Genomic DNA, 17,692 nt, shown 5'->3' with positions numbered 1-17,692 from the left:
ACTGTTGGGTAACCATTTTGAGAAATCCACATACTGAGCACAATTATTACCAAAAATATGTCCAAGATTGTGCTTAAGCACAATATATAATATGCCACATGAAAAACTACCCAAATGTCTACAATGAATAGAAATGATTAATAAAATATGCTACATTCGAATGATGGAAACATGCTATTAAAAAAAAATCGTTCCAGGATGCCTGGGTGGCTCAGTCAGTTAAGCATCTGCCTTTTTTGAGGTCATGATCCCAGGGTCCTGGGATCGAGTCCCACATCGGGCTCCTTGCTCAGCAGGGAACCTGCTTCTCCTTCCCCTGCTTGTGCTCTCTCTCTCTCAGACAAATGAATAAACAAAATCTTTAGAAAATAAAAAAAAATTGTTCCAAACCTACATCATTTTTGAAAGTTTATTTATTTAATCTTGGAGGAATCTTCCAGGAATTAATATCTCTTCAATTAAAAGAATCTTTAACAAAGAATCCACCCCTTTCTTGTTTCCTTTCCCCTTATTCTATTTTACTTTAATAAAATGAAAACCAATATTTCTTACTTTGAATAACATGTATGATACAAACTCATCATTATATTCATTTCTGTAAAGGTATCTTTCTTTTTTGCTTTTCACCTGTTAGCCTATCCTATTTCATAAGTGAATGGGGAGATGTTTGTAGTGATTTTGACCAATATTAGAACTAGGTGATTCTGGACATTACCAATTCATATAATTTATTGAATCTGCCTTCATATGTTCTTATAATGCTTGATTTTACAATAATGAACGTGGTATAATAAATTTATGAAGTGACTTTTATTTTTTTTACCTTATATATACCTCCCACTGTTAAATTCTGTGAATGTTTCTATATTTTGTCAATTAAACTATGTGGTCAATTCGCACTGTGATTAAAAGTTTTAAGATCCTTAGCATTTATATACTAGATTTTGTTACTTTTTAATTTTTTAAATGAAAATTCACTTTACAGAATTTACATTTGTTTTGAAAACAGGTCTATGTTTTAACAGTTTCCAAATTAAGTACATTTGAGACTTTAACAGCAAAATCGGTTTTTACACGTGACCTCCTTGTTCTACGACCAAATCAGTTTCTATCCATGGTTCTAGCTCACAGGGAATGGGGTCAGGCTCCTCTTTCCACTCCTCAGTCCAGGGAAAGGCCCTGATCTCAAGCCCTTTCCTCACTCCTCCCTCAGAGGGAAGACTCATGTGATGGGCCAGATTCTGGAGCACTGAGCACAGTACCACTGCACACTGCAAGGTGACACCCATGCAGGTAGGACACACCTGTGTTCTCTCTTACAATACTAAGTGGTAAGCTGAGCCAGTGCCTGCCTGTGAAGGCTGGATGCTGCCACATCACTCTCTCTTCCTTTCTTCTCACTGGAGATTTGGGGCTGAGTCCTCATCCTTGCACATTAGGGGTCAATGGTGGTAAGATGCAGAAGGAGTCAAAGGAATTCTGCTTCATTCTTGAGCCCACGCCTGTGCTTCAACCCAACTCGACCAGAAAGCTGTACTTTTTTTTTTTTACCTCGTTAACTGGCCATGTTCAGTTTCCTATCTGTACATGATGTTCCCTTCTCTTGGAAGTTACCCCTTCTTTCACTGCTTTTCTTGATTACTTCTACCCTCTTTGACCCTTATCTTTTTTAATTAACTCCCTCACTGATGTCTAGGAGACACAATTAGCACATCGTTATATCCATACATTTCATCTGTGTTGTACTTTACCAGATTTTCTTAGTGTTTAGTATATTATATGGTATTTTGTATTGGTTGTATTGGTCCAACCCTGTGCTTCAACCCAACTGGACCAGAAGACTCTAAATGGAGGGGTACGGGGAACTATATTTCAGTGAACAATATTCCAAGCCCTGTGTCTGTGCCTCATTTAGAGAAAGCCCTGGGAGTGGGCAGAGTGGCAGTGTAGGATAGGAGGAAGATGTTGTTTTGTCCTCTGGACAAATACTAGTCCCATACTGTCAGATTCTTACTGATAACTCCACACTTTCACCTGCCTCTCACCCTACTGCAGGTGGGAAACACACATACTCAAATGTCATAACCCACATTGGAATGTCACATGTACCCTTTTGAATAGACATGCCCTCAGGTATTGCTATAATCTCATCCAGAGGTCGGCCCTTGGTGTTTGCAGGCATGGTTGGCAGATTCAACCCATGAAAAGATAAGGTAAATGTCTGTTAGTAGGAGGACTGGTTGAGACCCATGGAACATCAGTGCTTGTTTCACATCTGCTTTTCCAGCAATGGCTCATGCACCAACATCAGGTACCATGAATCAGTGTTCTTCTTAACTGGTCTCACAGTAAGATAGTTGTTCTCATTCAGGCTTCATTTTATCTCTCAGCACTTTGAACTTGACATTTATTTATTTATTAAAAATTTTTTTTGAGAATAGTTGCCACACAATGTTACATTAGTTTCAGGTGTACAACATAGTGATTTGACAAGTTTAAACAATATGCCATACTCACCACAAGTATATAGCTACCATTGGTCACCATACAATGCTATTACAATATCATCGACTATATTACTTATTTTGTGCCTTTTATTCCTATAACTTATTCATTCTATAACTGGAAGCTTGTACCTCCCACTCCTCTTCACCCATTTTGCCCATTCCTGCATCCCCACCCTGGCAACCATCAGTTTGTTCTCTGTATTCTGCTTTTTGTTTATTCATTTGTGGCTTTTTAAAATTCTTGATTCCACATATGAGTGAAATCATATGGTATTTGTTTTTCTCAGCTTCACCTATTTACTTAGCACAATACCCCCAGGTTCATCCATGTTGTCACAAAGGGCATGATTTTTTTTAACGGATTTTGTTTATTTGTCAGAGAGAGAGAGAAAGAAAGAGCACAAACCAGGGGAACAGCAGGCAGAGGGAGAGGGAGAAGCAGGGTCCCCATTGAGCAAGGACCCTGATGTGGGACTCGATCCCAGGACCCTGGGATCATAACATGAGCTAAAGGCAGACACTTAACTGACAGCCACCCAGGCATCCCACAAATGGCATGTTTTTATCCTTTTTATGGCTGTGTAATATTTCATTATGTATGTATGTATGTATATGTATGCATATGTATATATGTATACATATTAAATCTTTCTAATCCATTCTTCTATTGATGGACACTTATGTTGTTTCCATATCTTGGCTATTGTAAATAATGCTGTAATAAACATAAGGGTGCATATATCTTTTTGAATTTATGTTTTTGTTTTTGTTGGGTAAGTATCCAATAGTGGAATTATTGGATCAAATACCTTTCCATTTTTTCAATTTTATTTTAATTCCAGTTAGTTAACATACAGTGTTATATTAGTTTTGGGTGTACGATATACAGCAATTCCATACATCATCTGATGCTCATCACGATAACTGCACTTCTTAATCCCTATCACCTATTTAACCCATCTCCCCAACCCCCTCCCTTCTGGTTACCATCAGTTTGTTCTCTATAATTAAGAGTCTATTTCTTGATTTGTGTCTCTTTTCCCCGTTCTTATTTGTTTTGTTTCTTAAATTCCACATATGAGTGAAATCATATGGTATTTGTCTTTTTCTAACTGACTTATTTTGCTAGCACTATACTCTATACCTCCATCCCTTTAGTGGCAAATGGCAAGATTTCATACTTTCTATGGCTGAATAATATTCAATTATATATATACCTCACCTTCTTTATCCATTCATCAATTGATGGACTCATGGACTGCTTCCATAATTTTACTATTGTAGATAATTCTGCTATAAAATAGGGGTGCATGTATCTCTTTAAATTAGTGTTCTTGTATTCTTTGGGTAAATACCTAGTAGCACAATTGCTAGATTGTAGGGTAGTTCTATTTTTAACTTTTTGAGGAACCTCCATATTGTTTTTCACAATGGCTGTACAAATTAACATTCCTACCAACAGTGCACAAGGGTTCCCTTATCTCTACTTTCTCAGCAGCACTTGTTAGTTCTTGTCTTTTCAATTGTAGCCATTCTGACAGATGTAAGGTGATATTTCATTGTGGTTTTATTCGCATTTCTCTGATGATTAGAGATGTTGAGCATCTTTTTCATGTCTCTGTTGGCCATCTATATGTATTCTTTGAAAAACTTCTATTCAGGTCCTCTGCCCATTTTTAAATTGGATTGTTTGGGGTTTCTTTGGTGTTGAGTTGTATAATTTCTTTTTATATTTTGAATATTAACCCTTGATTGGATATTTCATTTGCAAATATCTTTTCCCATTTAGTAGGTTGCCTCTTTGTTTTGTTTATGGTTTCCTTTGTGGTGAAAAAACTTTTTATTTGGGTGGAGACACTTAGACTGTCTAAACTGGGAACACATCGCATTGCTGACTCAGAGGTTTCTGATTTTTTCTCACTTAAACTTGACCATTTCAGGTCATCTTCAGTAAGTATTCCCACATACCTATTTTTTTCTCTGCACCCAATGTTATTTATCTCACATTTTACAATTGCCTTGAAAAAGACAACACTATCACTACTGTCCTTTTAGAAATAACTTTCAGCTATCACTAAGTTATATACTTTAAAATTTCTCTTTTCTTAAAGGTAGCCCAGATATCCTACAGAATCACCACCAACTACCAATATATACTGTTTTCCTTGCACAAAAACCTCACACTCACAGGCCCATATCAATCGTTAATATATACTGAGTCAAAATAGATGTTTTCTTTGGTGATCAGTTTCCAAATATGCTTTCAAATGAGCAAGTGGAGTCTATTCTATAGTCTCTATAATCCAACCTAAAGTGCTAGTTCTACTGCTTCTTTTCCACTACTGGAAACTAAATTCTCTGTTCTTGTATGCTCTGGTGAAGTAGCATTCCTATGTCCCAAAATAAATCCACTACTGAAATCACACCCATATCACATGGTGCCATCACTCAAACTGAGCCCTAGTGGAACGATCATAAACTAAATACGCCCTCATATATGCACAGGAAAAAAAATGGAGAACCTCATGGCAAACCTAAGATAGATGCAGTAAGGTGGTTTCAGGATAGGAAACACTTTTCCATTTGGCTTCATCTGAATTCCAATAATCTTGGCTAAAAGACTCTGCATCGACCTATTTTAAAAATATTCATTTATAATGAATTTAACAACATAACATAACGAGAAACATTAACAACATATTTTAGCTTAAAAAACTTATATTAGTGCTTAATCGTCATAGTTGATAATATTTATGTGTATGGGGGAATAATACTTTCATGACTCCTGAATATAAATTCCCTATTTAGTAGGTTTATTTTTATCTGACAAATTAAAAATACTAGTATGAGTATTTTGCCAAGAGAAAGGATTAGATAACATCCCAGTGTCCCAGAAAGGGGCAAGGATACTTCATCCTGAAATATTCAAAATATTTCCAAGAGAAACATTATAGTAATAACAAATGCTGCACTTTGTGCTATTCTTTACATGAGAGAGAAGGAATCCACCACTCTCGTGTGTTCCCTACAGTACTGTTATTAAGAATTTTATAAAAACACACCTCTGTTAAAATTCTTTCAACCATCACCACAAGATACAGTTAAAACCTTAAGGCATGTGAGTTTTAAAGGCTTTTTATGTTTGTATCAAACTACCTTAGCAAGTCCATCTTTCACCTTATTCCCCTGCAATTTACCCTGGCTCCTTACCTGACACCCCCTGCATAGAAGACTTCCCTGTCCTTTCCCAAGTCACTAATGCATTCTACTCAAAAGGTACTGGACTGCTGGACTGTGCCTTATTTTTGGTGACAGTACTCTGTCTTCCTTGCAGCCATTACAGTTTGATAATTCCTTGTCTTAACTTGTCAATATTCTCTGATTGTTCATCCTGGAACTTGTAAAGAAAAATGGCTCTGTCCTTGAGTCAGAAAGGAAAGGAAGCCCTTTGACTCGGTGGTGTGGCTATGGGGAGGTTTAGGGCTTGAGCACTAGATGTTTCCTTACTTCTCTGTTTTCAGAAGCATTATATCTCCGGCTTCTAAATAGTCTACCTTCAGAAAACTGGATGCACTTCATCATGGAAGAATTTATCAGAACTTTCAAAACAGAATGCCTCTTCAGTTTGCTCATGTTTTAAAGAGAATTTCCCCTGGTTCTGTGGGGTTGGTGCTGCGTTTCAAATCTTTCATGTTTTCTTTGGGTTTACTCAATCCTCTCTCAAAGGTGTTGGGGCATAAAGATTATGTCAAGGTGTCAGGCAGACAATGGCAGTTCCCTGTAGGACAGTGTGTGTAATGGAAAAGAGATGAGTCCCTTTCCCATTCCTTTCCCTCTCTGTGCCCACTGCCTCCTAGATAATCTAAGGTACTTTCTTATCTCTTAGAACAGGATTTTTTTTACAGCATTCCCCAATGATACTGCTACCTTAGTGTTGTTGTTGTTTGGTACTATTTCCAGGAAAGGATTGACTTGTATTTAGTTTCTGAGGTCATCATGAATAATTTGACCCCAACCCAAATAAACCAAAGGAAGTTATAACAATTCTGTAGTGTTCATGTGGAGTTCAGGTGGACAACCTGAACCAGGTTGGTAATCAGCTCATGGCTGAAACTTCTACACAGCCTCCTTAAACTCCAACCTATCCCATTCTGGAAGAGAAGACTGTCTTCACTATTACCAAGGTCAGTGGACTTTGATGCAACCAGATTCATATTAACGTTTAGTAGGCCCTTTGAGATGTTTAATTTTTCATGGTCAGTACTTACTGAGCCATCCATGGTCAGGCAGAGGGTTACATGCTAGTTCCAGTTCATGGACCATGCAAAGTACACAGGGAAATTCACAACTTGAGCAGGGCAACATTTTGCAATATTAACTGACTTTTCCTTTCATATTTTTTGTACTTCTCTGCATTTACACTATAAAATCAGTTGGTCAGTCAACCATTCACTGCCTCAAGGGAAGCAGAAAAGATAGGTACTCCTGCCCTCCCTCACATTAGGTTTACTATGAGCAAGTGAAGTCTCAGTATAGCCTCTTCTTTAGCACAATCACACTCTATGGACTCAAAGATTGCTTCTCTTACATCAGAAATTAAATAAGCCTTTCCTGAGAGAGAATGACACAGAATTTTTAGATACCATATTGTTTCTAAATCTAGCTGTCTTCTGCAAAAAGTAACAAAAAATGTCTCAAGTGCACTTGGACATTCAATTCTTGCCTCCCAATAGAGTGATGACTGAGATTTGGGTATTGATACTAGCTCATCTATCACATAGTAACTGGCCCCTGACATGCATTTACAGTATAAATAACTATAAAACTGTACATAATTCATTAGGGCACTGTTTGTGGGCATTGGGCAGTGGAAGGTGCAGAACTGTGATCCTTGAGAGAAGGAAATCTATGGGATGAAACACTGTTTGCCACAGCATGCTGCCTGGGTCCAGATGGTGGCACAAGGAGGTGGAACCTAAACAAATACAGATGCTTTGATGAGTTGAGGAGATTGTGGTTTGTAGCTGGTGAAGCACTTCAAATTTGTGGTTTTATCTGGAATCAAAGGGAACACTTGATGGGAAGACTCCATGAAACCTATGATGGAGCAAGTGCTGTGAGGCAGAATCCAGAGACCTTGCTGAACATTTGTGGGTATTTAGTTAAGATGACAGATAGGCCAGGGGCACCTGGGTGGCTCATTTAAACACGCAACTTTTTTTCTTTTTAAACGTGTTTGTTTGTTTATTTATTTTAAATTCAATTAGCCAACATATAGTACATCATTAGTTTTTGATATAATGTTCAATGATTCATTAGTTGCATATAACACCCAGTACTCATCACATCACATGCTCTCCTTAATGCCCATCACCTAGTTACCCCATCCCTCCACCCACCACCCCTTCTGCAACCCTCAGTTTGTTTCCCAGAGTCAAGAGAAACGGACCCTCAACTCTATGGTCAACTAATCTTCAACAAAGCAGGAAAGACTATCCAATGGAAAAAAGACAGGCTCTTCAATAAATGGTGCTAGGAAGATTGGATAGCCACATGCAGAAGAAAGAATCTGGACCACTCTCTTACACCATACACATAGATAAACTTAAAATGGATGAAAGACCTAAATGTGAGACAGGAAACAATCAAAATCCTAGAGAACACAGGCAGCAACCTCTTCGACCTTGGACACAGCAGCTTCTTGCAAGACACATCTCTAAAGGCAAGGTGAACAAAAGCAAAAAATGAACTATTGGGACTTCATCAAGATAAAAAGCTTCTGCACAGCAAAGGAAACAATCAACAAAACTAAAAGCAACCTATGGAATGGGAGAAGATATTTGCAAATGACATTACAGATAAAGGGCTTGTATCCAAGATATATAAAGAACTTCTCAAACTCAACACCTGAAAAACAAATATAAGCACCCAACTCTTGATTTCAGCTCAGGTCATGATCTCAGGGTCTTGGGATTGAGTTCCCCATGTCGGGCTGTGGGAATTCACAGTGCCTGGATAGACAAAATCTGATTCGTATGTGCCTCCCTGAATGAGACTAATTGAAAAGCAAAGGAGGAGTGCTTAGAAGGCTGGGCCTCCTTTAAAGTTTCTTGGCTGAAAAAAGCCAGATTCTTACTGTGGCTCAAGGCTCTCATCTAGGGAGTAAATGTTTAAATTTTGAAGAAATACAGGCACCTGTGGTAGTCATGTACTTCACGGACTCCTTGCCTCCTTGTCCTTATCACACGCTGCCCCACATATTATTATCCTGACCATTAAAGTTACACTCTCCTCCTTGCTTTGCGCTTGCACCTGATATATTGCTAAGACCCCAATAAAAGTGGAGACAAAGCTTGGTTCAGGGCCTTTTGCCACTGGAGCGTCTGGTCCCCAGGCCTCTCCTTTCTCCTACTAAGGTGTCTGGGGTCATCTTTTCATTCACTGTCTCGGGGTTTGCTTGCCAAACCCGGTATCAGGCTCTGTGCTTGGCAGGGAGTCTGCCCTAGGATTCTCTCTCCCTCTCCCTCTGCCCTTCCCTCCTCTCTATCTCTCTGAAATAAATAAATAAACCTTTAAAAAAAAAGATTACAGATAGGCCGGGCATTAAGGTTTAAATACGCTTCCCTAGAACTAAGTTCAAAACTGATGCTTACCCACCCACACAGAGAATGAAAGCAAACCTGACAGGCCCAAAGGAGCCAATAGTAATTTAACTAGCTTCCAGAACAAAACTGAACAACCTTAATGGAATGTGACAAAGTCCAAAATTTAAGTAACATATTATTGACAATGTTCTGCACAGAAAAAAATTTTCTAGTGATACCAAGAAGCAGGAAAGANNGAACACAAAATCATGAAAAAGAGCAATATAGAAACTGATCTCAAGATGCGTAAACTGTTGCAAGTAGCAGAAAAACTGAAAAAATAAAAAGCCCAAGTCTCCTCTCTTCTGCTCTAATCACACCTATCCCAACTGATCTGTGTGAATCTATGAGATTTGTTTAATAACTTGGCTCAAGATCACACAGACAGTGCTGGAGTTAGAATTCAAACTGAGAGATTTTTTTCCCCATTATACTGTGAGGTTAGTTTACTGATTATTTAATATCATTATTAGTGATTATTTAGTATTAGTGAACATTTTTAACTTTTTAAAATTCCCGTATAGTTAACATAAAATGTTGTATTTGTTTCAGGTATACAATATAGTGATTCAACACTTCCATACATCACCTGGTACTCAGCTCAAGAAGTGTACTCTGTAATACCATTGCCTATTTAACCCATCCCCTCACCCACCTCCCCTCTGGTAACCATCAGTTGGTTCTCTACATTTGAGTCTGTTTCTTGGTTTGCCTTTCTCTTTCTCTCTTTTATCTTTTTCTCATTTATTGTTTCTTAAATCCCACTTATAAGTGAAATCATATGGTATTTGTCCTTCTCTGACTGACTTAGCATTTTACTCTCTAGCTCCATCCATGTCATTGCAAATGGAAAGATGTCATTCTTTTTTTTATGGCTGAGTAATATTCCATTGCCTATCTATACTGCACCTTCTTTATTTTCATCTATTGATGGACACTTAGGCTGCTTCCATAATTTGGCTGTTGTAAATAATGCTGTAATAAACATAGGGGTACATGTACCCTTTGAATTAGGGTTCTTATATTATTTTGGTAAATACACAATTAGTTCAATTACTGAATCACAGAGTAGTTATATTTTTAACTTTTTAAGGAACCTCCATACTGTTTTCCAGAGTGACTGCACCAGTTCACATTCCTACCAGCAGTGCAAGAGGGTTTCTTTTACTCCACATCTTTGACGACATTTGTTGTCTTTTGAGTTTTTTATTTTAGCCATTCTGATAGTTGTGAGGTGATATTTCATTGTAGTTTTGATTGGCATTGGCTTGATAATGAGTGATGTTGAGCATCTTTTCATGTGTCTGTTGGCCATCTATTTGTCTTCTTTGGAGAAATGTCTATTCATGACTTCTGCCCATTTTTTAATAGGGTTATTCGTTTTTTGGATGTTGAGTTGTATAAGTACTTTACATATTTTGGATATTAACCCTTTATAGGACATATCATTTGCAAATATCTTCTCCCATTCTGAAGGTTGTCTTTTAGTTTTCTTTTTTTGTTGTTTCTTTTTTTAATTTAAATTCAATTAAACAACGTATAGTACATCATCATTTTTGATATAATGTTCAATGATTCATTAGTTGTGTATAATACCCAGTGCTCATCACATCACGTGTCTTTTAGTTTTCTTATTTCCCTTGCTGTGCAGAAGTTTTTTATTTTTATGTAGTCACAACAGTTTATTTTTGCTTTGGTTTCCTTTGCCTCAGGAGATCTATCTAGAAAAATGTTGCTAGGGCCAATGGCAGAGAAATTACTGCCTGTGCTCTCTCCTAGGATTTTTATGGTTTCAGGTCTCACATTTATGTCTTTAATCTATTTTGAGTTTATTTTTGTGTATGGTGTAAGAAAGTGATCCAGTTTCGTTCTTTTGTGTGTGGCTGCCCAGTTTTCTCAACACCATTTGTTGAAGAGACTGTCTTTTTCCTACTTTGTTAAAGATTAATCGACCTTATACTTGTGGGTTTATTCTAGGTTTTCTATTTTGTTCCATTTATCTATGTGTGTATTTTTGTGTCACTACAATACTGTTTTGATTACTACAGCTTTGTAGTATAACTTGAAGTCCAGAACGTGATGCCTCCAGCTTTGCGCCCCTCGCCCCAAAATTGCTTTGACTTCTCAGGGTCTTTGGTGGTTTCATACAAATTTTAAGATTTTTTGTTCTAGTTCAGTGAAAAATCCTGTTGGTATTTTGATAGGGATTGCATTAGATCTGTAGATTACTTTGGGTAGTGTAGACATTTTAAGAATATTTAGTCTTCCAATCTGTAAGCATGGAATGTCTTTCCATTTCTTTGTGTCTTCTTCAATTTCTTTCATCAATGTTTTAGAGTTTTCAGAGCATAGGTCTTTCACCTCTTTGATTAAGTTTATTCCTAGGTATTTTATTATTTTTGATGCAATTATAAATGGGATTTTTCTTTCTTTTTTTGAAGATTTTATTCATTCATTTGAGAAAGAAATAGAGATAGAGAGGGAAAGCACAAGCGGGGAGGAGAGGGAGAAGCAGGCTTCCCTCTGAGTGGGGATCCTGATGCAGGGCTCGATCCCAGGACCATGGGATCATAACCTGAGCCGAAGGCAGATGCTTAACCAACTGAGCTGCCCAGGCACCCCTGGGATTATTTTCTTAATTGCTCTTTCCACCACTTCATTATTAGTGTATAGAAGTACAACAGATCTGTACATTGATTTTATATCCTGTAACTTTACTGAATTCATTTATCATTTGTAGTATGCATGCCTTCAATTTATACAATAATGTATGTCATTTAGTTATTAATAAAACTGGAAAAATTTAAATAATTACATACAAACATCTTCCTCTTTTTTTGCAGTTTCAAGTTTTTATTTAGATTCTGGTTAGTTAACATACAGTGTAATAATTAGTTTCAGGAGTAGAGTTTAGTGATTCATCAGTTACATTCAACACCCAGTGCTCATCAAAAGTGCCCACCTTAATATCCATTACCCATTTAACTCATGTCCCTGCCCAACTCCCCTTCAGCATCTCTCAGCTTGTTCTCTATAGTTAAGAGTCTGTTTTATGGTTTGTCTCTCTCTCTCTCTCTCTCTTTTTTCTCTTATGAAATACATAGTTAGGCTAGAAAGCCAACACCAAAAAAGGAAATGATTCTACAACAATGACATTTATACCATACTATCTATTCATATACAAAAGCATTAGATTTCATTTTCTTAGACTATGATAAAATAAAGGGAAAGGAAACAAGAAGTGATTCTTCACTTTACAATTTCTGTAACTGAAGAGGTATTAGTTCCTGGAAGATTCATTCAAGGTTATGTAAAAAGAATTTGGATCTACAATTATTTTTATTTTATTTACTTTCAATTAATTAACATATAGTGTATTATTGGTTTCAGAAGAAGAGTTCAGTGATTCATCAGTTGTATATGACATCCAGTGCTCTTTACATCAAGTGCTCTCCTTAATGTCCATCATCCATTTACCCCATCCACCCACCACCCTCCCCTCCAGCAGCCCTCAGTTTTTTCCCCTCTTGGTTAAGAGTCTCTTTTGGTTTGTCTCCCTCTCTGATTTCATCTTGTTTTATTTTTTCCTCCCTTCCTCTATGCTCTTCTGTTCTGTTTCTTAAATTCCACATATGAGTGAAATCATGATAATTGTCTTTCTCTGATTGACTTATTTCACTTAACATAATACTCTCTAGTTCCATTCACATTGTTGCAAATGGCAAGATTTCATTATTTTTTTTGATGGCTGAGTAATATCCCATGGATCTACAATTATTTTTAATGGCATGTTTAAATTTTGGCAGAGGCAGAAATTCCCTGCTCTGGAAGATCATATTTCAGGAGGATGACTCCATTGTTCTTTGCTATTCCCTCCTCCATCTCCAATTTTTTTACATACACTTATTCATTAAAGTGTTATATACACATGGGGAAGGTTAGAAGTCATAAGTGTACTGTTCCATGAAATTTAACAAAGTTAACATACCTATGTAATTCCCACTCTGATCCAAATGGTAGTATATTACCCAGCTCCCTATAAGGCCCTCTTGTGCCTTCCTTATTGCTCTTATGCAAAAGTAACCACAATCCTCACCTCCAGCAGCATGGTCTAATTATGTTTGATTTTAAATTTATGTAAATGGAATCATATGGCACAGAGTCTTTTTTGTTTAGCTTCTTTTACTCAACATCATCTTCCTGTGTTTTATCCATGCTCTTGGGTCTGGTAGTTATTTATCATTCTGCTGCTACATTGTATTCCTTCATATGAAAAGAGCATATTTACTCATTAATTGTACCTATTATGAACATTTGGGTAGTTTTTAATCTGGAATATTACATATTATGCTGTGTAAACAAGCTCGTACATATTTTTGGTGATAATTATGCTTATTTATGTGTATTTCCCTAAGTATTTGCTTATCAGGGAACTGCTAGGTCATAAGACATTGCATACATTCAGCTTTATTATATGCTACCAAAGAGATTCCCAAAAGGCCATATCTATGTATCCTCTCATCAATTGTGTATTGAAGTTCATGTTTCCTCACATTCTTATCAAAATTTGGCATTTATTTTTTCATTTGAGCCATCCAAGTTGACACAGAGGATGTTTCATAGACATGTCAATATAGGTTTAATTTCTAGATGCCTAATGACATCAAGAACCTTCTCATGTAATTTTTAGTCATTTGGAATCTTCTTTTGTGAAGTACTTATTCCAAATTTTTGCTCTTTTTTTCTATTGATTTGTCAGTCTTGTTTTTGTTTATTTTTAGTATTCTCCAAACATCCTAAGTGAAATAAAGTTTTTGCAAACATGTATTGCAAACATGCATACCATTCTGTGGCTTGCCTGTTCATTCTCTGAATAGTATCTTTTGATGAACAGAAGTTTGTGTTAATGGTAAAAATAAAACTATTATCAATTTTTATCTTGTATAACCTACATATACTCTTATAAAAACTTTTTTTTTAAGATTTTATTTATTTATTTGACACAGAGAGAGAGAGAGAGAGAGAGAGAGACAGCCAGTGAGAGAGGGAACACAAGCAGGGGGAGTGGGAGAGGAAGAAACAGGCTCCCATCAGAGGAGCCTGATGTGGGGCTCGATCCCAGAATGCTGGGATCACTATTTGAGCCGAAGGCAGACGCTTAATGGCTGAGCCACCCAGGCGCCCCTTATAAAAACTTTTGAAAAGGTCTCTGTAGCTCTCTGGACTTTGCTTAAAAATTTTTGTCATTAGATTATAAATAATATTGTGTATCACTCTTTAAAGTGTAAGTGTTACAAATACTAACTGACCACAATGTAATAAAACCACAAATTATAAACAAAATAAGAAAGCACATAAGGCCTTCCACTTGGAATTTTTTAAGTCTATTAAAGAAATCACTGACTATATTTTCTTCTAGGAGTTTAATAGTTTCAGGTCTTACATTTAGGGGTTTTTTAAATGATTTTTTATTATATTATGTTAGTCACCATACAGTACATCCCCGGTTACATTTAGGTTTTTAATCTACTGGGAGATTATTTTTGTGTATGATGTAAGAAAGTGATCCAGTTTCATTCTTTTGCATGTAGCTGTCCAGTTTTCCCAACACCATTTGTTGAAGAGACTCTTTCCCTCTTGTATATTTTCACTGTTTTTGTCACACCTTAATTGACCATATAAACATGGGTTTATTCCAGGGCTCTCTATTAGGTTCCATTGATCTATGTGTCTATTTTTGTGCCGGTACCATACTGTTTCGATTACTACAGGTTTGTGGTATATATTGAAAAATGGGATTGTGATACCTCCAGCTTTGTTCCTCTTTCTCAAGATTTCTTTGACATTGGCTGTAGAAACATTTTTATAGGTAAATATGTCTCCTCGGGCAAGGGAAACAAAAGCAAATTCAAACTATTGGGACAACACTAAAATCAAAAGCTTTTGCACAGTCAAGGAAACCATCAACGACAACAAAAAAAGACAACCCACCAAATGAGACAAGATATTTGCAAATGACATATATGATAAAGAGTTAGGGAAAACTGAATGGGAAGAAATCATATAGGAAGACAAACCATGAGAGACTCTGGACTCCTTGAAACAAACAGAGGGTTACAGAATGCAAGGGGGTGGGGGGATGGGGTAACTGGGTGATAGGTATTAAGGAAGTCATGTTTTATGATGGGCACTGCATATAATATGCAACTAATGAGTCATTGAACACTACATCTAAAACTAATGATGTACTATATGTTGGCTAACAGCATAATAATAAAAAAATTAGTATCCAAAATCTATAAAGAACTTATCAAACTCAACACCCAAAAAACAAATAATCCAATTAAGAAATGGGCATAAGACATGAATAGATATTTTTCCAAGGCAGACATCCAGATGGCCAACAGATACATGAAAAGATGCTGATCATCAAGGAAATGCAAATCAAAACCACAATGAGATATCACCTCACAGTGGTGTCAAAATGGCTAAAATCAAAAGGCAAGAAATAGCAAGTGTTGGCAAGGGTGTGGAGAAAAGGGAACCTTTGTGCATTGTTGGTGGGAATGCGATCCAGTGTAGCCAATGTGGAAAAAGTATGGAGTTTCCTCAAAAAGTTAAAAATAGAGGTATATGATCCAATAATTGCACTACTGAGTATTTACACGAAGAAAATAAAGACACTAATTCAAAAAGATATATGCACCCCATGTTTATTGCAGAATTATTGACAATATCCAAAATATGGTAGATGAATGGATAAAGCGGCTGTAATGGAATATTACAGACCCATAAAAAGATTAAAATGGTGCCATTTGAGACAACATGGTTGGATCTAAAGGGTATTATGCTCAATGAAACAGGTCAGACTAAGGAAGCCAAATACCATATGATTTGACCCATAAGTAGAATATAAAAAAATTAATAAAGACACAAAAAGCAGAATCTGACCTGTAAATACAGAGAAGAAAATGATGGTTGCCAGAGGGGAGGGAGGTAGGGGATTGGGCAAAATGGGTGAAGGAGAATGGGAGATACAGGCTTCTAGTAATGGGATGAATAAGGCATGAGAATAAAAGGCACAGCATAAGGAATATAGTCAAGGCTATTATAATAGCAATGCACGGGAACAGGAGGTAGCTACACTTGTGGTGACCATAGCATAATGTATCAACTTGTCGATCACTATTATTGTACACCTGCAACTAATGGAACATTGGGTGTCAACTCCAGGAAGGAAGGAAGGAAGGAAGGAAGGAAGGAAGGAAGGAAGGAAAGAAGGAAGGAAGGGAAGGAGGGAGGGAGGGAGGGAGGAAGGAAGGGAGGGAGGGAGGAAGAAAGGAAGGAAGGAGAAAATATTTAAAAATTTGATACTCTATGTTATGGAGATTTTCTTCTGTTTTCCTCTAAAATCTTTACTATTTTAATTTTCACATTTAGATCAGAAATGCTTCTCAAATAGATTATCTTGTATGTTATGCAGAAGGAGTAAAGATTTGCCTTTTCTTCTAGCAATATGGAATGGACAAAGCACAATGAGACAGACCATCTTTTCCCCACTGCAATGTAATGCTAGCTTGTCATAAACAAAGTCATTGTGTTATATGTACGTGTGTTTCTGGATTCCCTAGCCTGTTTATTTGGTCTAGTTTTTTTTTTTAAGATTTTATTTATATGACAGACAGAGACACAGCAAGAGAGGGAACACAAGCAGGGCAGTGGGAGAGGGAGAAGCAGGCTTCCCGCTGAGCAGGGAGCCCGATATGGGCTCAATCCCAGGACCCTGGGATCATGACCTGAGCCAAAGGCAGACGCTTAATGACTGAGCCACCCAGGCACCCCTATTTGGTCTAGTTTTTATTCTTGTACAAGTACACGGTCTCTTAAATACTATGGTTTTCTAATAAGTCTTATTATCTGATAATGTGAGTTTTCAAACTTTGTTATTCTTCTTCAAGATTGTCTTGGCTCTTCTCCCTTTGTGTTTCTATGTCCATATTAGAATCGTCTTGCCAATTTCCATCAAAATAAACACACTATAATGTCTATTGGAATTGTATAACGTTTGTAGAGAGAATTTGGAGAAATGTTTACATATTTATAATATCGATTCTTCCAATACAGGAACATGGTATTTATTTGGAATTAAAAAAATTTGAATTCCACTTAGTTAACATAGAGTGTAATATTAGATTCAGGTGTACAATACAGTGATTCAACACCTCCATACAACACCCAATGCTCATGATGACAAGTGCACTGCTTAATTCCTATCACCTATTTCACCCACCCCCTCACCCATCTCCCTTCTGGTAACCATCAGTTTGTTCTCTGTAGTTAAGAGTTTGTTTCTTGGTTTGCCTCTCTCTTTCTCTCTTTTCTTCCCTTTGCTTATTTGTTTTGTTTCTTAAATTCGACATATGAGTGAAATCATATGGTATTTGAATTTTTAAATTTCCTCGAATAGTATTTTGTGGTTTACACTGCAGAGACCTTGTACTTCTTTCATTTGATTGATTCCTTCCTTTGTATTTGTCTTTT

This window comes from Ursus maritimus, assembly GCF_017311325.1.
Source record: "Ursus maritimus isolate PB19 chromosome X unlocalized genomic scaffold, ASM1731132v1 scaffold_X1, whole genome shotgun sequence".
NCBI classification, from domain to species: Eukaryota; Metazoa; Chordata; class Mammalia; order Carnivora; family Ursidae; genus Ursus; species Ursus maritimus.
Note: the sequence above shows the minus strand (reverse complement) of the source record.